At 60.8% G+C, this 21,037-nt stretch overlaps 16 non-coding genes across 16 annotated transcripts; all 16 read right to left on the bottom strand.

Moving 5' to 3' along the window:
- Positions 1-778: 778 nt before the first annotated feature.
- On the bottom strand, positions 779-969 carry LOC148637475 (U2 spliceosomal RNA). Its single transcript, XR_015931438.1, has one exon. It is a non-coding gene; the product is annotated as a U2 spliceosomal RNA (small nuclear RNA).
- An 841-nt stretch (positions 970-1,810) lies between these two features.
- On the bottom strand, positions 1,811-2,001 carry LOC148637474 (U2 spliceosomal RNA). The gene has a single exon (XR_015931437.1). It is a non-coding gene; the product is annotated as a U2 spliceosomal RNA (small nuclear RNA).
- An 829-nt stretch (positions 2,002-2,830) lies between these two features.
- Positions 2,831-3,021, bottom strand: LOC148637473 (U2 spliceosomal RNA). The gene has a single exon (XR_015931436.1). It is a non-coding gene; the product is annotated as a U2 spliceosomal RNA (small nuclear RNA).
- Positions 3,022-3,862: 841 nt separating this feature from the next.
- LOC148637472 (U2 spliceosomal RNA) lies at positions 3,863-4,053 on the bottom strand. The gene has a single exon (XR_015931435.1). It is a non-coding gene; the product is annotated as a U2 spliceosomal RNA (small nuclear RNA).
- Positions 4,054-4,894: 841 nt separating this feature from the next.
- LOC148637471 (U2 spliceosomal RNA) lies at positions 4,895-5,085 on the bottom strand. Its single transcript, XR_015931434.1, has one exon. It is a non-coding gene; the product is annotated as a U2 spliceosomal RNA (small nuclear RNA).
- Positions 5,086-5,926: 841 nt separating this feature from the next.
- LOC148637470 (U2 spliceosomal RNA) lies at positions 5,927-6,117 on the bottom strand. Its single transcript, XR_015931432.1, has one exon. It is a non-coding gene; the product is annotated as a U2 spliceosomal RNA (small nuclear RNA).
- An 841-nt stretch (positions 6,118-6,958) lies between these two features.
- LOC148637469 (U2 spliceosomal RNA) lies at positions 6,959-7,149 on the bottom strand. The gene has a single exon (XR_015931431.1). It is a non-coding gene; the product is annotated as a U2 spliceosomal RNA (small nuclear RNA).
- Positions 7,150-7,978: 829 nt separating this feature from the next.
- LOC148637468 (U2 spliceosomal RNA) lies at positions 7,979-8,169 on the bottom strand. The gene has a single exon (XR_015931430.1). It is a non-coding gene; the product is annotated as a U2 spliceosomal RNA (small nuclear RNA).
- Positions 8,170-9,010: 841 nt separating this feature from the next.
- Positions 9,011-9,201, bottom strand: LOC148637467 (U2 spliceosomal RNA). The gene has a single exon (XR_015931429.1). It is a non-coding gene; the product is annotated as a U2 spliceosomal RNA (small nuclear RNA).
- Positions 9,202-10,042: 841 nt separating this feature from the next.
- Positions 10,043-10,233, bottom strand: LOC148637466 (U2 spliceosomal RNA). The gene has a single exon (XR_015931428.1). It is a non-coding gene; the product is annotated as a U2 spliceosomal RNA (small nuclear RNA).
- Positions 10,234-11,074: 841 nt separating this feature from the next.
- On the bottom strand, positions 11,075-11,265 carry LOC148637465 (U2 spliceosomal RNA). The gene has a single exon (XR_015931427.1). It is a non-coding gene; the product is annotated as a U2 spliceosomal RNA (small nuclear RNA).
- Positions 11,266-12,106: 841 nt separating this feature from the next.
- LOC148637464 (U2 spliceosomal RNA) lies at positions 12,107-12,297 on the bottom strand. The gene has a single exon (XR_015931426.1). It is a non-coding gene; the product is annotated as a U2 spliceosomal RNA (small nuclear RNA).
- Positions 12,298-13,138: 841 nt separating this feature from the next.
- LOC148637463 (U2 spliceosomal RNA) lies at positions 13,139-13,329 on the bottom strand. Its single transcript, XR_015931425.1, has one exon. It is a non-coding gene; the product is annotated as a U2 spliceosomal RNA (small nuclear RNA).
- Positions 13,330-14,158: 829 nt separating this feature from the next.
- Positions 14,159-14,349, bottom strand: LOC148637462 (U2 spliceosomal RNA). Its single transcript, XR_015931424.1, has one exon. It is a non-coding gene; the product is annotated as a U2 spliceosomal RNA (small nuclear RNA).
- Positions 14,350-15,178: 829 nt separating this feature from the next.
- LOC148637461 (U2 spliceosomal RNA) lies at positions 15,179-15,369 on the bottom strand. Its single transcript, XR_015931423.1, has one exon. It is a non-coding gene; the product is annotated as a U2 spliceosomal RNA (small nuclear RNA).
- An 841-nt stretch (positions 15,370-16,210) lies between these two features.
- On the bottom strand, positions 16,211-16,406 carry LOC148637460 (U2 spliceosomal RNA). The gene has a single exon (XR_015931449.1). It is a non-coding gene; the product is annotated as a U2 spliceosomal RNA (small nuclear RNA).
- Positions 16,407-21,037: the final 4,631 nt, after the last annotated feature.

Below are 21,037 nucleotides of genomic sequence, written 5' to 3'. Positions count from 1 at the left end.
GCCGACTCCTCTGGAGCCCGGGACCCGCGCAGCTGCCGGCCTCCCTGCAGCCAGAGGCCTGCCGCGGGACTCTGCTCCCCCTCTCTCTTGCCTGCCCGCCTGCCTTCCTGCCAGTCCCGGGCGGGGGCCCTGCTCTTTGATCTTCTGTCAACGGCCCGACAACGACCGCAGCCGCAGGGGGCGCCAGCCGCCCGGCCTCCTTAGCTTAGGCCCCTCCCACCGGCAGCAGCTGCGCCCAACCGGCTGCAAGCCAAAGCCGAGCGCCAGCACCTGCGGGCAGAGGCAAGGGGCAGCTCTCTCTCGGGAGGGAGGGAGGGACGGGGACGCGCGCGCACACACGCCTGCCTGCCTGCCTGCCGAAAAAAAAGAAAGAAAAGGTGGATATACTAAGTTTTTTGGAGGGAAAACGCCCAGCTGTCGAAAGGGGCCCGCCTGCAGGGACGGGGACGGACACGCACGCAAGCAAGCAAGCAAGCAAGCAAGCAAGCAAGCAAGCAAGCCACGCCTGCCTCCCTGGGAAAAGGCTGAAAAACCTAAGTTTTTTGGAGGGAAAACGCACGGGAGCCGAAAAGGGGGCCGGCCTGCTTGCCCAGAGAGTCGAGACGCGGGAAAGCGCACAGAGGGAGCACGGGAACCGAGAGGGCGAGAGAGAGAGACAGAACACAGAGACACACAGATGGGGGACGAGGGACGAGACCCGAGAAGAAGGAGCTCCAGTCCACTTCGCTCGCTCGCTCGCTCGCTAGCTACCTACGTCTGTCTTTTCACCGCTGAGAGAAGGTGGTGCACCGCTCCCGGAGGCGCTGCAATACCGGGCCGATGCGTGGAGAGGACGGAGCAAGCTCCTGATCCAGCTCCCTGTTCCAAAAATCCGTTTAATATGTGGTCCCCCGATGGGGGACGTATCAGATATTAAACTGATAAGAACAGATACTACACTTGATCTTAGCCAAAAGGCCGAGAAGCGATGCCCACAAAGGCGCGGACCGACGCGCGGGCGTTCCGCTGGCGCACAGTGGCGCAGGCCGACTCCTCTGGAGCCCGGGACCCGCGCAGCTGCCGGCCTCCCTGCAGCCAGAGGCCTGCCGCGGGACTCTGCTCCCCCTCTCTCTTGCCTGCCCGCCTGCCTTCCTGCCAGTCCCGGGCGGGGGCCCTGCTCTTTGATCTTCTGTCAACGGCCCGACAACGACCGCAGCCGCAGGGGGCGCCAGCCGCCCGGCCTCCTTAGCTTAGGCCCCTCCCACCGGCAGCAGCTGCGCCCAACCGGCTGCAAGCCAAAGCCGAGCGCCAGCACCTGCGGGCAGAGGCAAGGGGCAGCTCTCTCTCGGGAGGGAGGGAGGGACGGGGACGCGCGCGCACACACGCCTGCCTGCCTGCCTGCCGAAAAAAAAGAAAGAAAAGGTGGATATACTAAGTTTTTTGGAGGGAAAACGCCCAGCTGTCGAAAGGGGCCCGCCTGCAGGGACGGGGACGGACACGCACGCAAGCAAGCAAGCAAGCAAGCAAGCAAGCAAGCAAGCAAGCAAGCAAGCCACGCCTGCCTCCCTGGGAAAAGGCTGAAAAACCTAAGTTTTTTGGAGGGAAAACGCACGGGAGCCGAAAAGGGGGCCGGCCTGCTTGCCCAGAGAGTCGAGACGCGGGAAAGCGCACAGAGGGAGCACGGGAACCGAGAGGGCGAGAGAGAGAGACAGAACACAGAGACACACAGATGGGGGACGAGGGACGAGACCCGAGAAGAAGGAGCTCCAGTCCACTTCGCTCGCTCGCTCGCTCGCTAGCTACCTACGTCTGTCTTTTCACCGCTGAGAGAAGGTGGTGCACCGCTCCCGGAGGCGCTGCAATACCGGGCCGATGCGTGGAGAGGACGGAGCAAGCTCCTGATCCAGCTCCCTGTTCCAAAAATCCGTTTAATATGTGGTCCCCCGATGGGGGACGTATCAGATATTAAACTGATAAGAACAGATACTACACTTGATCTTAGCCAAAAGGCCGAGAAGCGATGCCCACAAAGGCGCGGACCGACGCGCGGGCGTTCCGCTGGCGCACAGTGGCGCAGGCCGACTCCTCTGGAGCCCGGGACCCGCGCAGCTGCCGGCCTCCCTGCAGCCAGAGGCCTGCCGCGGGACTCTGCTCCCCCTCTCTCTTGCCTGCCCGCCTGCCTTCCTGCCAGTCCCGGGCGGGGGCCCTGCTCTTTGATCTTCTGTCAACGGCCCGACAACGACCGCAGCCGCAGGGGGCGCCAGCCGCCCGGCCTCCTTAGCTTAGGCCCCTCCCACCGGCAGCAGCTGCGCCCAACCGGCTGCAAGCCAAAGCCGAGCGCCAGCACCTGCGGGCAGAGGCAAGGGGCAGCTCTCTCTCGGGAGGGAGGGAGGGACGGGGACGCGCGCGCACACACGCCTGCCTGCCTGCCTGCCGAAAAAAAAGAAAGAAAAGGTGGATATACTAAGTTTTTTGGAGGGAAAACGCCCAGCTGTCGAAAGGGGCCCGCCTGCAGGGACGGGGACGGACACGCACGCAAGCAAGCAAGCAAGCAAGCAAGCAAGCAAGCAAGCCACGCCTGCCTCCCTGGGAAAAGGCTGAAAAACCTAAGTTTTTTGGAGGGAAAACGCACGGGAGCCGAAAAGGGGGCCGGCCTGCTTGCCCAGAGAGTCGAGACGCGGGAAAGCGCACAGAGGGAGCACGGGAACCGAGAGGGCGAGAGAGAGAGACAGAACACAGAGACACACAGATGGGGGACGAGGGACGAGACCCGAGAAGAAGGAGCTCCAGTCCACTTCGCTCGCTCGCTCGCTCGCTAGCTACCTACGTCTGTCTTTTCACCGCTGAGAGAAGGTGGTGCACCGCTCCCGGAGGCGCTGCAATACCGGGCCGATGCGTGGAGAGGACGGAGCAAGCTCCTGATCCAGCTCCCTGTTCCAAAAATCCGTTTAATATGTGGTCCCCCGATGGGGGACGTATCAGATATTAAACTGATAAGAACAGATACTACACTTGATCTTAGCCAAAAGGCCGAGAAGCGATGCCCACAAAGGCGCGGACCGACGCGCGGGCGTTCCGCTGGCGCACAGTGGCGCAGGCCGACTCCTCTGGAGCCCGGGACCCGCGCAGCTGCCGGCCTCCCTGCAGCCAGAGGCCTGCCGCGGGACTCTGCTCCCCCTCTCTCTTGCCTGCCCGCCTGCCTTCCTGCCAGTCCCGGGCGGGGGCCCTGCTCTTTGATCTTCTGTCAACGGCCCGACAACGACCGCAGCCGCAGGGGGCGCCAGCCGCCCGGCCTCCTTAGCTTAGGCCCCTCCCACCGGCAGCAGCTGCGCCCAACCGGCTGCAAGCCAAAGCCGAGCGCCAGCACCTGCGGGCAGAGGCAAGGGGCAGCTCTCTCTCGGGAGGGAGGGAGGGACGGGGACGCGCGCGCACACACGCCTGCCTGCCTGCCTGCCGAAAAAAAAGAAAGAAAAGGTGGATATACTAAGTTTTTTGGAGGGAAAACGCCCAGCTGTCGAAAGGGGCCCGCCTGCAGGGACGGGGACGGACACGCACGCAAGCAAGCAAGCAAGCAAGCAAGCAAGCAAGCAAGCAAGCAAGCAAGCCACGCCTGCCTCCCTGGGAAAAGGCTGAAAAACCTAAGTTTTTTGGAGGGAAAACGCACGGGAGCCGAAAAGGGGGCCGGCCTGCTTGCCCAGAGAGTCGAGACGCGGGAAAGCGCACAGAGGGAGCACGGGAACCGAGAGGGCGAGAGAGAGAGACAGAACACAGAGACACACAGATGGGGGACGAGGGACGAGACCCGAGAAGAAGGAGCTCCAGTCCACTTCGCTCGCTCGCTCGCTCGCTAGCTACCTACGTCTGTCTTTTCACCGCTGAGAGAAGGTGGTGCACCGCTCCCGGAGGCGCTGCAATACCGGGCCGATGCGTGGAGAGGACGGAGCAAGCTCCTGATCCAGCTCCCTGTTCCAAAAATCCGTTTAATATGTGGTCCCCCGATGGGGGACGTATCAGATATTAAACTGATAAGAACAGATACTACACTTGATCTTAGCCAAAAGGCCGAGAAGCGATGCCCACAAAGGCGCGGACCGACGCGCGGGCGTTCCGCTGGCGCACAGTGGCGCAGGCCGACTCCTCTGGAGCCCGGGACCCGCGCAGCTGCCGGCCTCCCTGCAGCCAGAGGCCTGCCGCGGGACTCTGCTCCCCCTCTCTCTTGCCTGCCCGCCTGCCTTCCTGCCAGTCCCGGGCGGGGGCCCTGCTCTTTGATCTTCTGTCAACGGCCCGACAACGACCGCAGCCGCAGGGGGCGCCAGCCGCCCGGCCTCCTTAGCTTAGGCCCCTCCCACCGGCAGCAGCTGCGCCCAACCGGCTGCAAGCCAAAGCCGAGCGCCAGCACCTGCGGGCAGAGGCAAGGGGCAGCTCTCTCTCGGGAGGGAGGGAGGGACGGGGACGCGCGCGCACACACGCCTGCCTGCCTGCCTGCCGAAAAAAAAGAAAGAAAAGGTGGATATACTAAGTTTTTTGGAGGGAAAACGCCCAGCTGTCGAAAGGGGCCCGCCTGCAGGGACGGGGACGGACACGCACGCAAGCAAGCAAGCAAGCAAGCAAGCAAGCAAGCAAGCAAGCAAGCAAGCCACGCCTGCCTCCCTGGGAAAAGGCTGAAAAACCTAAGTTTTTTGGAGGGAAAACGCACGGGAGCCGAAAAGGGGGCCGGCCTGCTTGCCCAGAGAGTCGAGACGCGGGAAAGCGCACAGAGGGAGCACGGGAACCGAGAGGGCGAGAGAGAGAGACAGAACACAGAGACACACAGATGGGGGACGAGGGACGAGACCCGAGAAGAAGGAGCTCCAGTCCACTTCGCTCGCTCGCTCGCTCGCTAGCTACCTACGTCTGTCTTTTCACCGCTGAGAGAAGGTGGTGCACCGCTCCCGGAGGCGCTGCAATACCGGGCCGATGCGTGGAGAGGACGGAGCAAGCTCCTGATCCAGCTCCCTGTTCCAAAAATCCGTTTAATATGTGGTCCCCCGATGGGGGACGTATCAGATATTAAACTGATAAGAACAGATACTACACTTGATCTTAGCCAAAAGGCCGAGAAGCGATGCCCACAAAGGCGCGGACCGACGCGCGGGCGTTCCGCTGGCGCACAGTGGCGCAGGCCGACTCCTCTGGAGCCCGGGACCCGCGCAGCTGCCGGCCTCCCTGCAGCCAGAGGCCTGCCGCGGGACTCTGCTCCCCCTCTCTCTTGCCTGCCCGCCTGCCTTCCTGCCAGTCCCGGGCGGGGGCCCTGCTCTTTGATCTTCTGTCAACGGCCCGACAACGACCGCAGCCGCAGGGGGCGCCAGCCGCCCGGCCTCCTTAGCTTAGGCCCCTCCCACCGGCAGCAGCTGCGCCCAACCGGCTGCAAGCCAAAGCCGAGCGCCAGCACCTGCGGGCAGAGGCAAGGGGCAGCTCTCTCTCGGGAGGGAGGGAGGGACGGGGACGCGCGCGCACACACGCCTGCCTGCCTGCCTGCCGAAAAAAAAGAAAGAAAAGGTGGATATACTAAGTTTTTTGGAGGGAAAACGCCCAGCTGTCGAAAGGGGCCCGCCTGCAGGGACGGGGACGGACACGCACGCAAGCAAGCAAGCAAGCAAGCAAGCAAGCAAGCAAGCAAGCAAGCAAGCCACGCCTGCCTCCCTGGGAAAAGGCTGAAAAACCTAAGTTTTTTGGAGGGAAAACGCACGGGAGCCGAAAAGGGGGCCGGCCTGCTTGCCCAGAGAGTCGAGACGCGGGAAAGCGCACAGAGGGAGCACGGGAACCGAGAGGGCGAGAGAGAGAGACAGAACACAGAGACACACAGATGGGGGACGAGGGACGAGACCCGAGAAGAAGGAGCTCCAGTCCACTTCGCTCGCTCGCTCGCTCGCTAGCTACCTACGTCTGTCTTTTCACCGCTGAGAGAAGGTGGTGCACCGCTCCCGGAGGCGCTGCAATACCGGGCCGATGCGTGGAGAGGACGGAGCAAGCTCCTGATCCAGCTCCCTGTTCCAAAAATCCGTTTAATATGTGGTCCCCCGATGGGGGACGTATCAGATATTAAACTGATAAGAACAGATACTACACTTGATCTTAGCCAAAAGGCCGAGAAGCGATGCCCACAAAGGCGCGGACCGACGCGCGGGCGTTCCGCTGGCGCACAGTGGCGCAGGCCGACTCCTCTGGAGCCCGGGACCCGCGCAGCTGCCGGCCTCCCTGCAGCCAGAGGCCTGCCGCGGGACTCTGCTCCCCCTCTCTCTTGCCTGCCCGCCTGCCTTCCTGCCAGTCCCGGGCGGGGGCCCTGCTCTTTGATCTTCTGTCAACGGCCCGACAACGACCGCAGCCGCAGGGGGCGCCAGCCGCCCGGCCTCCTTAGCTTAGGCCCCTCCCACCGGCAGCAGCTGCGCCCAACCGGCTGCAAGCCAAAGCCGAGCGCCAGCACCTGCGGGCAGAGGCAAGGGGCAGCTCTCTCTCGGGAGGGAGGGAGGGACGGGGACGCGCGCGCACACACGCCTGCCTGCCTGCCTGCCGAAAAAAAAGAAAGAAAAGGTGGATATACTAAGTTTTTTGGAGGGAAAACGCCCAGCTGTCGAAAGGGGCCCGCCTGCAGGGACGGGGACGGACACGCACGCAAGCAAGCAAGCAAGCAAGCAAGCAAGCAAGCAAGCAAGCAAGCAAGCCACGCCTGCCTCCCTGGGAAAAGGCTGAAAAACCTAAGTTTTTTGGAGGGAAAACGCACGGGAGCCGAAAAGGGGGCCGGCCTGCTTGCCCAGAGAGTCGAGACGCGGGAAAGCGCACAGAGGGAGCACGGGAACCGAGAGGGCGAGAGAGAGAGACAGAACACAGAGACACACAGATGGGGGACGAGGGACGAGACCCGAGAAGAAGGAGCTCCAGTCCACTTCGCTCGCTCGCTCGCTCGCTAGCTACCTACGTCTGTCTTTTCACCGCTGAGAGAAGGTGGTGCACCGCTCCCGGAGGCGCTGCAATACCGGGCCGATGCGTGGAGAGGACGGAGCAAGCTCCTGATCCAGCTCCCTGTTCCAAAAATCCGTTTAATATGTGGTCCCCCGATGGGGGACGTATCAGATATTAAACTGATAAGAACAGATACTACACTTGATCTTAGCCAAAAGGCCGAGAAGCGATGCCCACAAAGGCGCGGACCGACGCGCGGGCGTTCCGCTGGCGCACAGTGGCGCAGGCCGACTCCTCTGGAGCCCGGGACCCGCGCAGCTGCCGGCCTCCCTGCAGCCAGAGGCCTGCCGCGGGACTCTGCTCCCCCTCTCTCTTGCCTGCCCGCCTGCCTTCCTGCCAGTCCCGGGCGGGGGCCCTGCTCTTTGATCTTCTGTCAACGGCCCGACAACGACCGCAGCCGCAGGGGGCGCCAGCCGCCCGGCCTCCTTAGCTTAGGCCCCTCCCACCGGCAGCAGCTGCGCCCAACCGGCTGCAAGCCAAAGCCGAGCGCCAGCACCTGCGGGCAGAGGCAAGGGGCAGCTCTCTCTCGGGAGGGAGGGAGGGACGGGGACGCGCGCGCACACACGCCTGCCTGCCTGCCTGCCGAAAAAAAAGAAAGAAAAGGTGGATATACTAAGTTTTTTGGAGGGAAAACGCCCAGCTGTCGAAAGGGGCCCGCCTGCAGGGACGGGGACGGACACGCACGCAAGCAAGCAAGCAAGCAAGCAAGCAAGCAAGCAAGCCACGCCTGCCTCCCTGGGAAAAGGCTGAAAAACCTAAGTTTTTTGGAGGGAAAACGCACGGGAGCCGAAAAGGGGGCCGGCCTGCTTGCCCAGAGAGTCGAGACGCGGGAAAGCGCACAGAGGGAGCACGGGAACCGAGAGGGCGAGAGAGAGAGACAGAACACAGAGACACACAGATGGGGGACGAGGGACGAGACCCGAGAAGAAGGAGCTCCAGTCCACTTCGCTCGCTCGCTCGCTCGCTAGCTACCTACGTCTGTCTTTTCACCGCTGAGAGAAGGTGGTGCACCGCTCCCGGAGGCGCTGCAATACCGGGCCGATGCGTGGAGAGGACGGAGCAAGCTCCTGATCCAGCTCCCTGTTCCAAAAATCCGTTTAATATGTGGTCCCCCGATGGGGGACGTATCAGATATTAAACTGATAAGAACAGATACTACACTTGATCTTAGCCAAAAGGCCGAGAAGCGATGCCCACAAAGGCGCGGACCGACGCGCGGGCGTTCCGCTGGCGCACAGTGGCGCAGGCCGACTCCTCTGGAGCCCGGGACCCGCGCAGCTGCCGGCCTCCCTGCAGCCAGAGGCCTGCCGCGGGACTCTGCTCCCCCTCTCTCTTGCCTGCCCGCCTGCCTTCCTGCCAGTCCCGGGCGGGGGCCCTGCTCTTTGATCTTCTGTCAACGGCCCGACAACGACCGCAGCCGCAGGGGGCGCCAGCCGCCCGGCCTCCTTAGCTTAGGCCCCTCCCACCGGCAGCAGCTGCGCCCAACCGGCTGCAAGCCAAAGCCGAGCGCCAGCACCTGCGGGCAGAGGCAAGGGGCAGCTCTCTCTCGGGAGGGAGGGAGGGACGGGGACGCGCGCGCACACACGCCTGCCTGCCTGCCTGCCGAAAAAAAAGAAAGAAAAGGTGGATATACTAAGTTTTTTGGAGGGAAAACGCCCAGCTGTCGAAAGGGGCCCGCCTGCAGGGACGGGGACGGACACGCACGCAAGCAAGCAAGCAAGCAAGCAAGCAAGCAAGCAAGCAAGCAAGCAAGCCACGCCTGCCTCCCTGGGAAAAGGCTGAAAAACCTAAGTTTTTTGGAGGGAAAACGCACGGGAGCCGAAAAGGGGGCCGGCCTGCTTGCCCAGAGAGTCGAGACGCGGGAAAGCGCACAGAGGGAGCACGGGAACCGAGAGGGCGAGAGAGAGAGACAGAACACAGAGACACACAGATGGGGGACGAGGGACGAGACCCGAGAAGAAGGAGCTCCAGTCCACTTCGCTCGCTCGCTCGCTCGCTAGCTACCTACGTCTGTCTTTTCACCGCTGAGAGAAGGTGGTGCACCGCTCCCGGAGGCGCTGCAATACCGGGCCGATGCGTGGAGAGGACGGAGCAAGCTCCTGATCCAGCTCCCTGTTCCAAAAATCCGTTTAATATGTGGTCCCCCGATGGGGGACGTATCAGATATTAAACTGATAAGAACAGATACTACACTTGATCTTAGCCAAAAGGCCGAGAAGCGATGCCCACAAAGGCGCGGACCGACGCGCGGGCGTTCCGCTGGCGCACAGTGGCGCAGGCCGACTCCTCTGGAGCCCGGGACCCGCGCAGCTGCCGGCCTCCCTGCAGCCAGAGGCCTGCCGCGGGACTCTGCTCCCCCTCTCTCTTGCCTGCCCGCCTGCCTTCCTGCCAGTCCCGGGCGGGGGCCCTGCTCTTTGATCTTCTGTCAACGGCCCGACAACGACCGCAGCCGCAGGGGGCGCCAGCCGCCCGGCCTCCTTAGCTTAGGCCCCTCCCACCGGCAGCAGCTGCGCCCAACCGGCTGCAAGCCAAAGCCGAGCGCCAGCACCTGCGGGCAGAGGCAAGGGGCAGCTCTCTCTCGGGAGGGAGGGAGGGACGGGGACGCGCGCGCACACACGCCTGCCTGCCTGCCTGCCGAAAAAAAAGAAAGAAAAGGTGGATATACTAAGTTTTTTGGAGGGAAAACGCCCAGCTGTCGAAAGGGGCCCGCCTGCAGGGACGGGGACGGACACGCACGCAAGCAAGCAAGCAAGCAAGCAAGCAAGCAAGCAAGCAAGCAAGCAAGCCACGCCTGCCTCCCTGGGAAAAGGCTGAAAAACCTAAGTTTTTTGGAGGGAAAACGCACGGGAGCCGAAAAGGGGGCCGGCCTGCTTGCCCAGAGAGTCGAGACGCGGGAAAGCGCACAGAGGGAGCACGGGAACCGAGAGGGCGAGAGAGAGAGACAGAACACAGAGACACACAGATGGGGGACGAGGGACGAGACCCGAGAAGAAGGAGCTCCAGTCCACTTCGCTCGCTCGCTCGCTCGCTAGCTACCTACGTCTGTCTTTTCACCGCTGAGAGAAGGTGGTGCACCGCTCCCGGAGGCGCTGCAATACCGGGCCGATGCGTGGAGAGGACGGAGCAAGCTCCTGATCCAGCTCCCTGTTCCAAAAATCCGTTTAATATGTGGTCCCCCGATGGGGGACGTATCAGATATTAAACTGATAAGAACAGATACTACACTTGATCTTAGCCAAAAGGCCGAGAAGCGATGCCCACAAAGGCGCGGACCGACGCGCGGGCGTTCCGCTGGCGCACAGTGGCGCAGGCCGACTCCTCTGGAGCCCGGGACCCGCGCAGCTGCCGGCCTCCCTGCAGCCAGAGGCCTGCCGCGGGACTCTGCTCCCCCTCTCTCTTGCCTGCCCGCCTGCCTTCCTGCCAGTCCCGGGCGGGGGCCCTGCTCTTTGATCTTCTGTCAACGGCCCGACAACGACCGCAGCCGCAGGGGGCGCCAGCCGCCCGGCCTCCTTAGCTTAGGCCCCTCCCACCGGCAGCAGCTGCGCCCAACCGGCTGCAAGCCAAAGCCGAGCGCCAGCACCTGCGGGCAGAGGCAAGGGGCAGCTCTCTCTCGGGAGGGAGGGAGGGACGGGGACGCGCGCGCACACACGCCTGCCTGCCTGCCTGCCGAAAAAAAAGAAAGAAAAGGTGGATATACTAAGTTTTTTGGAGGGAAAACGCCCAGCTGTCGAAAGGGGCCCGCCTGCAGGGACGGGGACGGACACGCACGCAAGCAAGCAAGCAAGCAAGCAAGCAAGCAAGCAAGCAAGCAAGCAAGCCACGCCTGCCTCCCTGGGAAAAGGCTGAAAAACCTAAGTTTTTTGGAGGGAAAACGCACGGGAGCCGAAAAGGGGGCCGGCCTGCTTGCCCAGAGAGTCGAGACGCGGGAAAGCGCACAGAGGGAGCACGGGAACCGAGAGGGCGAGAGAGAGAGACAGAACACAGAGACACACAGATGGGGGACGAGGGACGAGACCCGAGAAGAAGGAGCTCCAGTCCACTTCGCTCGCTCGCTCGCTCGCTAGCTACCTACGTCTGTCTTTTCACCGCTGAGAGAAGGTGGTGCACCGCTCCCGGAGGCGCTGCAATACCGGGCCGATGCGTGGAGAGGACGGAGCAAGCTCCTGATCCAGCTCCCTGTTCCAAAAATCCGTTTAATATGTGGTCCCCCGATGGGGGACGTATCAGATATTAAACTGATAAGAACAGATACTACACTTGATCTTAGCCAAAAGGCCGAGAAGCGATGCCCACAAAGGCGCGGACCGACGCGCGGGCGTTCCGCTGGCGCACAGTGGCGCAGGCCGACTCCTCTGGAGCCCGGGACCCGCGCAGCTGCCGGCCTCCCTGCAGCCAGAGGCCTGCCGCGGGACTCTGCTCCCCCTCTCTCTTGCCTGCCCGCCTGCCTTCCTGCCAGTCCCGGGCGGGGGCCCTGCTCTTTGATCTTCTGTCAACGGCCCGACAACGACCGCAGCCGCAGGGGGCGCCAGCCGCCCGGCCTCCTTAGCTTAGGCCCCTCCCACCGGCAGCAGCTGCGCCCAACCGGCTGCAAGCCAAAGCCGAGCGCCAGCACCTGCGGGCAGAGGCAAGGGGCAGCTCTCTCTCGGGAGGGAGGGAGGGACGGGGACGCGCGCGCACACACGCCTGCCTGCCTGCCTGCCGAAAAAAAAGAAAGAAAAGGTGGATATACTAAGTTTTTTGGAGGGAAAACGCCCAGCTGTCGAAAGGGGCCCGCCTGCAGGGACGGGGACGGACACGCACGCAAGCAAGCAAGCAAGCAAGCAAGCAAGCAAGCAAGCAAGCAAGCAAGCCACGCCTGCCTCCCTGGGAAAAGGCTGAAAAACCTAAGTTTTTTGGAGGGAAAACGCACGGGAGCCGAAAAGGGGGCCGGCCTGCTTGCCCAGAGAGTCGAGACGCGGGAAAGCGCACAGAGGGAGCACGGGAACCGAGAGGGCGAGAGAGAGAGACAGAACACAGAGACACACAGATGGGGGACGAGGGACGAGACCCGAGAAGAAGGAGCTCCAGTCCACTTCGCTCGCTCGCTCGCTCGCTAGCTACCTACGTCTGTCTTTTCACCGCTGAGAGAAGGTGGTGCACCGCTCCCGGAGGCGCTGCAATACCGGGCCGATGCGTGGAGAGGACGGAGCAAGCTCCTGATCCAGCTCCCTGTTCCAAAAATCCGTTTAATATGTGGTCCCCCGATGGGGGACGTATCAGATATTAAACTGATAAGAACAGATACTACACTTGATCTTAGCCAAAAGGCCGAGAAGCGATGCCCACAAAGGCGCGGACCGACGCGCGGGCGTTCCGCTGGCGCACAGTGGCGCAGGCCGACTCCTCTGGAGCCCGGGACCCGCGCAGCTGCCGGCCTCCCTGCAGCCAGAGGCCTGCCGCGGGACTCTGCTCCCCCTCTCTCTTGCCTGCCCGCCTGCCTTCCTGCCAGTCCCGGGCGGGGGCCCTGCTCTTTGATCTTCTGTCAACGGCCCGACAACGACCGCAGCCGCAGGGGGCGCCAGCCGCCCGGCCTCCTTAGCTTAGGCCCCTCCCACCGGCAGCAGCTGCGCCCAACCGGCTGCAAGCCAAAGCCGAGCGCCAGCACCTGCGGGCAGAGGCAAGGGGCAGCTCTCTCTCGGGAGGGAGGGAGGGACGGGGACGCGCGCGCACACACGCCTGCCTGCCTGCCTGCCGAAAAAAAAGAAAGAAAAGGTGGATATACTAAGTTTTTTGGAGGGAAAACGCCCAGCTGTCGAAAGGGGCCCGCCTGCAGGGACGGGGACGGACACGCACGCAAGCAAGCAAGCAAGCAAGCAAGCAAGCAAGCAAGCAAGCAAGCAAGCCACGCCTGCCTCCCTGGGAAAAGGCTGAAAAACCTAAGTTTTTTGGAGGGAAAACGCACGGGAGCCGAAAAGGGGGCCGGCCTGCTTGCCCAGAGAGTCGAGACGCGGGAAAGCGCACAGAGGGAGCACGGGAACCGAGAGGGCGAGAGAGAGAGACAGAACACAGAGACACACAGATGGGGGACGAGGGACGAGACCCGAGAAGAAGGAGCTCCAGTCCACTTCGCTCGCTCGCTCGCTCGCTAGCTACCTACGTCTGTCTTTTCACCGCTGAGAGAAGGTGGTGCACCGCTCCCGGAGGCGCTGCAATACCGGGCCGATGCGTGGAGAGGACGGAGCAAGCTCCTGATCCAGCTCCCTGTTCCAAAAATCCGTTTAATATGTGGTCCCCCGATGGGGGACGTATCAGATATTAAACTGATAAGAACAGATACTACACTTGATCTTAGCCAAAAGGCCGAGAAGCGATGCCCACAAAGGCGCGGACCGACGCGCGGGCGTTCCGCTGGCGCACAGTGGCGCAGGCCGACTCCTCTGGAGCCCGGGACCCGCGCAGCTGCCGGCCTCCCTGCAGCCAGAGGCCTGCCGCGGGACTCTGCTCCCCCTCTCTCTTGCCTGCCCGCCTGCCTTCCTGCCAGTCCCGGGCGGGGGCCCTGCTCTTTGATCTTCTGTCAACGGCCCGACAACGACCGCAGCCGCAGGGGGCGCCAGCCGCCCGGCCTCCTTAGCTTAGGCCCCTCCCACCGGCAGCAGCTGCGCCCAACCGGCTGCAAGCCAAAGCCGAGCGCCAGCACCTGCGGGCAGAGGCAAGGGGCAGCTCTCTCTCGGGAGGGAGGGAGGGACGGGGACGCGCGCGCACACACGCCTGCCTGCCTGCCTGCCGAAAAAAAAGAAAGAAAAGGTGGATATACTAAGTTTTTTGGAGGGAAAACGCCCAGCTGTCGAAAGGGGCCCGCCTGCAGGGACGGGGACGGACACGCACGCAAGCAAGCAAGCAAGCAAGCAAGCAAGCAAGCAAGCCACGCCTGCCTCCCTGGGAAAAGGCTGAAAAACCTAAGTTTTTTGGAGGGAAAACGCACGGGAGCCGAAAAGGGGGCCGGCCTGCTTGCCCAGAGAGTCGAGACGCGGGAAAGCGCACAGAGGGAGCACGGGAACCGAGAGGGCGAGAGAGAGAGACAGAACACAGAGACACACAGATGGGGGACGAGGGACGAGACCCGAGAAGAAGGAGCTCCAGTCCACTTCGCTCGCTCGCTCGCTCGCTAGCTACCTACGTCTGTCTTTTCACCGCTGAGAGAAGGTGGTGCACCGCTCCCGGAGGCGCTGCAATACCGGGCCGATGCGTGGAGAGGACGGAGCAAGCTCCTGATCCAGCTCCCTGTTCCAAAAATCCGTTTAATATGTGGTCCCCCGATGGGGGACGTATCAGATATTAAACTGATAAGAACAGATACTACACTTGATCTTAGCCAAAAGGCCGAGAAGCGATGCCCACAAAGGCGCGGACCGACGCGCGGGCGTTCCGCTGGCGCACAGTGGCGCAGGCCGACTCCTCTGGAGCCCGGGACCCGCGCAGCTGCCGGCCTCCCTGCAGCCAGAGGCCTGCCGCGGGACTCTGCTCCCCCTCTCTCTTGCCTGCCCGCCTGCCTTCCTGCCAGTCCCGGGCGGGGGCCCTGCTCTTTGATCTTCTGTCAACGGCCCGACAACGACCGCAGCCGCAGGGGGCGCCAGCCGCCCGGCCTCCTTAGCTTAGGCCCCTCCCACCGGCAGCAGCTGCGCCCAACCGGCTGCAAGCCAAAGCCGAGCGCCAGCACCTGCGGGCAGAGGCAAGGGGCAGCTCTCTCTCGGGAGGGAGGGAGGGACGGGGACGCGCGCGCACACACGCCTGCCTGCCTGCCTGCCGAAAAAAAAGAAAGAAAAGGTGGATATACTAAGTTTTTTGGAGGGAAAACGCCCAGCTGTCGAAAGGGGCCCGCCTGCAGGGACGGGGACGGACACGCACGCAAGCAAGCAAGCAAGCAAGCAAGCAAGCAAGCAAGCCACGCCTGCCTCCCTGGGAAAAGGCTGAAAAACCTAAGTTTTTTGGAGGGAAAACGCACGGGAGCCGAAAAGGGGGCCGGCCTGCTTGCCCAGAGAGTCGAGACGCGGGAAAGCGCACAGAGGGAGCACGGGAACCGAGAGGGCGAGAGAGAGAGACAGAACACAGAGACACACAGATGGGGGACGAGGGACGAGACCCGAGAAGAAGGAGCTCCAGTCCACTTCGCTCGCTCGCTCGCTCGCTAGCTACCTACGTCTGTCTTTTCACCGCTGAGAGAAGGTGGTGCACCGCTCCCGGAGGCGCTGCAATACCGGGCCGATGCGTGGAGAGGACGGAGCAAGCTCCTGATCCAGCTCCCTGTTCCAAAAATCCGTTTAATATGTGGTCCCCCGATGGGGGACGTATCAGATATTAAACTGATAAGAACAGATACTACACTTGATCTTAGCCAAAAGGCCGAGAAGCGATGCCCACAAAGGCGCGGACCGACGCGCGGGCGTTCCGCTGGCGCACAGTGGCGCAGGCCGACTCCTCTGGAGCCCGGGACCCGCGCAGCTGCCGGCCTCCCTGCAGCCAGAGGCCTGCCGCGGGACTCTGCTCCCCCTCTCTCTTGCCTGCCCGCCTGCCTTCCTGCCAGTCCCGGGCGGGGGCCCTGCTCTTTGATCTTCTGTCAACGGCCCGACAACGACCGCAGCCGCAGGGGGCGCCAGCCGCCCGGCCTCCTTAGCTTAGGCCCCTCCCACCGGCAGCAGCTGCGCCCAACCGGCTGCAAGCCAAAGCCGAGCGCCAGCACCTGCGGGCAGAGGCAAGGGGCAGCTCTCTCTCGGGAGGGAGGGAGGGACGGGGACGCGCGCGCACACACGCCTGCCTGCCTGCCTGCCGAAAAAAAAGAAAGAAAAGGTGGATATACTAAGTTTTTTGGAGGGAAAACGCCCAGCTGTCGAAAGGGGCCCGCCTGCAGGGACGGGGACGGACACGCACGCAAGCAAGCAAGCAAGCAAGCAAGCAAGCAAGCAAGCAAGCAAGCAAGCCACGCCTGCCTCCCTGGGAAAAGGCTGAAAAACCTAAGTTTTTTGGAGGGAAAACGCACGGGAGCCGAAAAGGGGGCCGGCCTGCTTGCCCAGAGAGTCGAGACGCGGGAAAGCGCACAGAGGGAGCACGGGAACCGAGAGGGCGAGAGAGAGAGACAGAACACAGAGACACACAGATGGGGGACGAGGGACGAGACCCGAGAAGAAGGAGCTCCAGTCCACTTCGCTCGCTCGCTCGCTCGCTAGCTACCTACGTCTGTCTTTTCACCGCTGAGAGAAGGTGGTGCACCGCTCCCGGAGGCGCTGCAATACCGGGCCGATGCGTGGAGAGGACGGAGCAAGCTCCTGATCCAGCTCCCTGTTCCAAAAATCCGTTTAATATGTGGTCCCCCGATGGGGGACGTATCAGATATTAAACTGATAAGAACAGATTTTTTTTTTTTTTTTTTTTATTAGAAAAATACAAAATACAATAATTTACACATATTTACTTCCCCTTATGTAACCATACCCTCCCAGAGTTACCTTAAAGAGATTAACCCTTTCCAACGGTCTTTTGCCGCCTCAAAACCCCACCGTGCGATGTCCCATTTTACCCGCCTCGTGATATCACTCCGGACCTTCCATACCAAACTTTCACACGAATCACCTCTCCCATGGTCTATCCATTCTCTCCGTGAAACCCACACATACCATTTTACCAGGCTAATCACCAGCCATAAGAGGAACCCACGATTCCACTTCCGCGGTTTCGGGATTCCCCTCACTACCGCCCGCCTGGTTAAAATGAAATCCTCAGACACTCGTGCCAACAACCATTCACACTGACTCCACACCGCTTGCGTGAAAGTGCACTCCCAAAACACATGTACAACTGTCTCAACCTCAAAGCAGTTTGGACGGGGACACTGGTTCTGTCTCGACAGGCTGTGCCTATGCAGTACCTCCCGAACAGGCAACCGATTCCAGACGGTCAGCCAATTGAGGTCTTTAAGCCTGTTGTCAAGACCAGCAGGCTGTATTTGCCGCCAGCCCTCATCCGAGACCCCTACCACGGCCGGAGCCGTTTTTGCCACTACTGCCCGATATAAGGCCCTGTGGTCTAAGGACGCCCGCCCCTCCTTGGCTACTGGGTGCTTTCTTAACCATTCCACTGCAAACCCATAATGCCGGGGCAGCCTTTCGGCCTTAGGTGTCCTATTAGACCAGACCACTAGGTGCCTCATCGTAGCAGCAAGCCACAGCTTGACAAAGCCGACGCATAGGTGGTCAGGGTCTTCAGCCAGAATCTTACACAGGCCGGACACAAAAATGGTGTCCAGTTTGGCCGGCAAATCTGGAACGGCTCTTCCCCCTTCCTCTACTGGTCTATACATGTGCACCCGGGCGATGTACTCATAACCCGCACCCCAGATGAACCGGAAGATAGCTCGTACCAGGTCTCTCCTCAAGCAGGCGGGCAAAGGGAATACCCTGGCCAAATGCAGAAGCAGAGGCAGGATGTCCACCTTGATTACTAAGACCTTCCCGGAGTGGGAAAGTGCCCTGTCCTGCCACATGCCCAACCTCTGCTTTACCTTCCGCAGCTTCTCTTCCCAATTCAATCTAGCGGGATCGCCCGAGTGAAAACGGATGCCCAAGACCTTTATTGGGCCCAGCTCCAGGGGAAGTCCCGCGACCTCATCTCTCCTGTCCTTCCATTTACCAAAATACTTGATGGCACACTTGGCCCTGTTTAAACAGGACCCAGTGCCGGCTGAGAGATCCTCCATCAGCTCAAGTACCTGGTGCATACTCCTTTCGGAAGTGAGGAACAGGGAGATATCGTCGGCATAAGCCGCGATTTTTACCTGCTCACCTCCTCTGCCCGGGACTACCACGCCCTCAATCAGGGGGTCCTTACGAATTGCATGGAGGAGGGGCTCGGAGTACAGGACGTAGAGGAGCGGTGACAGGGGGCAACCCTGCCTCACCCCTCGACCGACCGGCACACCTACCCCCAACCTCCCATTAATGCAGACTCGAGACACTGCCCCATTGTACAGAATTTTAACCCACCTGATGAAAGCGTGGCTCACACCCAGCCGTGCCAGCACCTCCCAGAGGAAGGCATGGTGGACCCTGTCAAATGCCTTGCTCTGGTCGAGGCTGACCAGCATGAGTTCTAGTCCTCGTTCTTCCACCCAAGCTACCGTGTCCCTGATAAGGTGGAGATTCCACTCTATTTTCCGGCCCTCCACACTACAGGTCTGATCTCTACAGACCAGATCTGGCATAACCTTCCTCAGCCGTCTACTCAGTACTCTTGCCAGGATCTTATAATCTGTACAGAGCAACTGAATCGGCCTCCAGTTCTCCAGATCTGTCTTATCGCCCTTTTTGAAGATTAGGGACATCACCCCCACCCTCATTGATGTCCCCATCTCCCCGACCTGTAGTATCTCACCGAAAACCTCCATGAGCATTGGTTGCAAAATGTTCCAAAAGGCGACATAAAAGTCTACGGGCAGGCCGTCGACCCCGGGGGCAGTTCCCCTACGCAATCCGGCCATTGCCTCCTTTAGTTCAGTGGCCGTTAGATCCCCATCTAAACCTAGGGCGCTATGTGTTCTCCCCTCTAGTCCCGTCAACCACCTCTCCCACCGGTCCGTGTCCACTGGTCTTTCCTCAAACAAGGACCTATAGAACTCCGAGGCGCATTCCTCCATCTCCACTCCATCCTTCGTCACCGAGCCATCAGCTCGGCGTAGCGCCTCGAAGCAGGTCCTTGCCTGGCGTGCACGGACCGCACTGAAGAGGTGGGACGAGCACTTCTCCTCCTTCTCGATGACTTCACCCCTAAGCCTAAACAAGAAATCTTTTGCTCGCGAAGACCAGATCTCGTTTAACTCGAGTCTGATCTCCGCGGCTCTTGCAGCGTTAAAGGGCCCGCCCCCATTAAAGGCCGCGTACAAGGCTTCCAGCTCTTTTTGCAAACCAACTAGAGCCTCCCTGCCCACAGACCTCCTGTCCCGGCAATAGCTCACCGAGGCCCTGGCGATTGCCTTCTTACAGGCCTCCCACCAGAGGACCGCCGATGGGAACCTCCACCTTTTTCTCTGGAAGCTGCTCAGCAGGTCCACTATCCGGGCTAAGTATTCCGCCTCGGACAGGACCTGGATGTTCAGCTTCCAGTACTGAGTTTTAGGCCTAAAGCCTTCAGGGATCACAGTAGCAGACAGCAGGAGGTGATCAGAAAACCAGACTGGAATTACCTGTTTTGACTGCATTGTTCCTTTTAGGGTAGTAAAGATATAGTCCAACCTGCGAAAAGTGTCCCGCCCATTGCTCCAGGTGTAGACCTTTGGTGTTTGGCCGGATCCTGCGAGACAGTCCTGCAATTTAAAGAGTTGCACTATCCTCCGCAAACCACTCACACCTGTCCCACTCATATCGCCAATGTCGATGTTAAAATCCCCACCCATCAACACAACTCTATTAGTATAAAGGAGGGGCTCTAGGTCCTTCAGGAAGGCTGCCTGAAGGCGTCTATCAGCTGGCCCATAGACCCCGATCACCCGCACTCGCACACACTCCCACACGCCATCCACTACCAACAACCTCCCAGGAACCACAGACACCACCTCGCTGGGGGAAAACCCGGATGTCCCGCAGAGGATCCCCACACCTGAGGAATGAACACCCCCTACACTCCACCAGGATTCCCCAGCACTCCAATCACTTTTAAAGAGAGCAATATCCTTCTCTGACCCTAAGTGAACCTCCTGTAAGAAACAGAAGGAAAAAGTCCTCACTGCCAAAAATTTAAAAACACTGAGTCTCTTCACTCTGTCTTTCAGTCCTCTCGCATTAATAGAACAGAGAGTACACTCCATCATCAGAGGGAGGAAAAAAAAACCACCTCTCTTATTCAGAGGGACCCTCCTTCAAAGTTCTGCTCCAAGATATTCAGGCAACCCCCGCCTGGGCTTACCCCTCCCATAGAAATGGGGGAATATCCCGGGGTGGAATCTTCTCCTGAGACAGTTACCCCACTACAGGGCAACGACTCCTCCGTGTCTGATACTGCTGGCCTCTCTGGCCCCAAGTTAATGTTACTACCAATCGCCACATCCCCAGGCACCGTGTCCCGGGGACATGCGACAGATTCGGCGGAGACCTCTGTCCCCCCCTCTTCCCCACGAGGCTGGGGGGGGTCACTCGTCTCCTCTTCTTCTCCTTCAGCCGGACTTTGTTCTTCCGCGGAGCCCCCTTCCATCTCGTCTGACGTGTTCACCGCCATTTCTTCCTCAGAGCCTTGGTCTTCCTCATCACCCTGGTTTACGCCCGACCCTGGATCTTCCTCCTGCTGGTACCGATCATCGAGGTCCGAGGCGTAGTCTCCCACTCGACCTGCCTCATCCTCCACGGTGAGCCCGATTTCTTTGACCTTTTTCTCGGCCACTTCAGGGTTTTCTTCATCAGATCCGCACCTCTCCTTCCTCTTCTTCTTCCTTTTTCTTTTCTGTGTCTCCCAAACACTAACCGTAGGTTCCTCCCTCCTGGATTTTTCAGATGTCCTGATATTCTGCAGTTCTTCAAAGAGGAACTGAATAGCCTCTTCAGGCTCCGAATCCATGTCTTGCAGCTTTTTACTGGTTCCAGCCTCCTGAGGACCAGGGCCATTGTCCAGGTGAGTATCATCATCGTCTCGCCTCTTTGTTATCGTCGATACTCCAGCCTGCTCCTCTCCTCCCTCAGCAACGACGGACGCAAAGGTCTTAATCTTCTTTGGACATGCCCTGTAAACGTGACCTCGTCCACCACACAGATTACACACCATGTCCTCTCGACAGGACACTGCCGAGTGTCCGACCTGGCCACAACGTCTACAAAGCTGTTCGACACAGTCTACCACTAGATGGCCCTCCTGTCCACATTTCCTACAGGTTTTCGGCTGCCCCGAGTAAACAAGGAAACCCCTGTTTGGCCCTATATAAAAAGTGGCAGGAGGGTGCAGTACGCCCCCCAGTGAGGTCTTGCTGGGTCGGAACCTGGCCATATACCTTCTTTTAAAGTTCCATATTCCTTCTTCATCAAGTACCTTTTTCCCCTCACCTTGAATG

The sequence above is a fragment of the Lepisosteus platostomus genome, unplaced genomic scaffold (assembly GCF_059453375.1).
Source record: "Lepisosteus platostomus isolate fLepPlt1 unplaced genomic scaffold, fLepPlt1.hap1 Scaffold_120_H1, whole genome shotgun sequence".
Taxonomy (NCBI): Eukaryota; Metazoa; Chordata; class Actinopteri; order Semionotiformes; family Lepisosteidae; genus Lepisosteus; species Lepisosteus platostomus.
The sequence above is the reverse complement of the archived record's forward strand: the minus strand, read 5'-3'. Positions and strand labels throughout refer to the sequence as shown.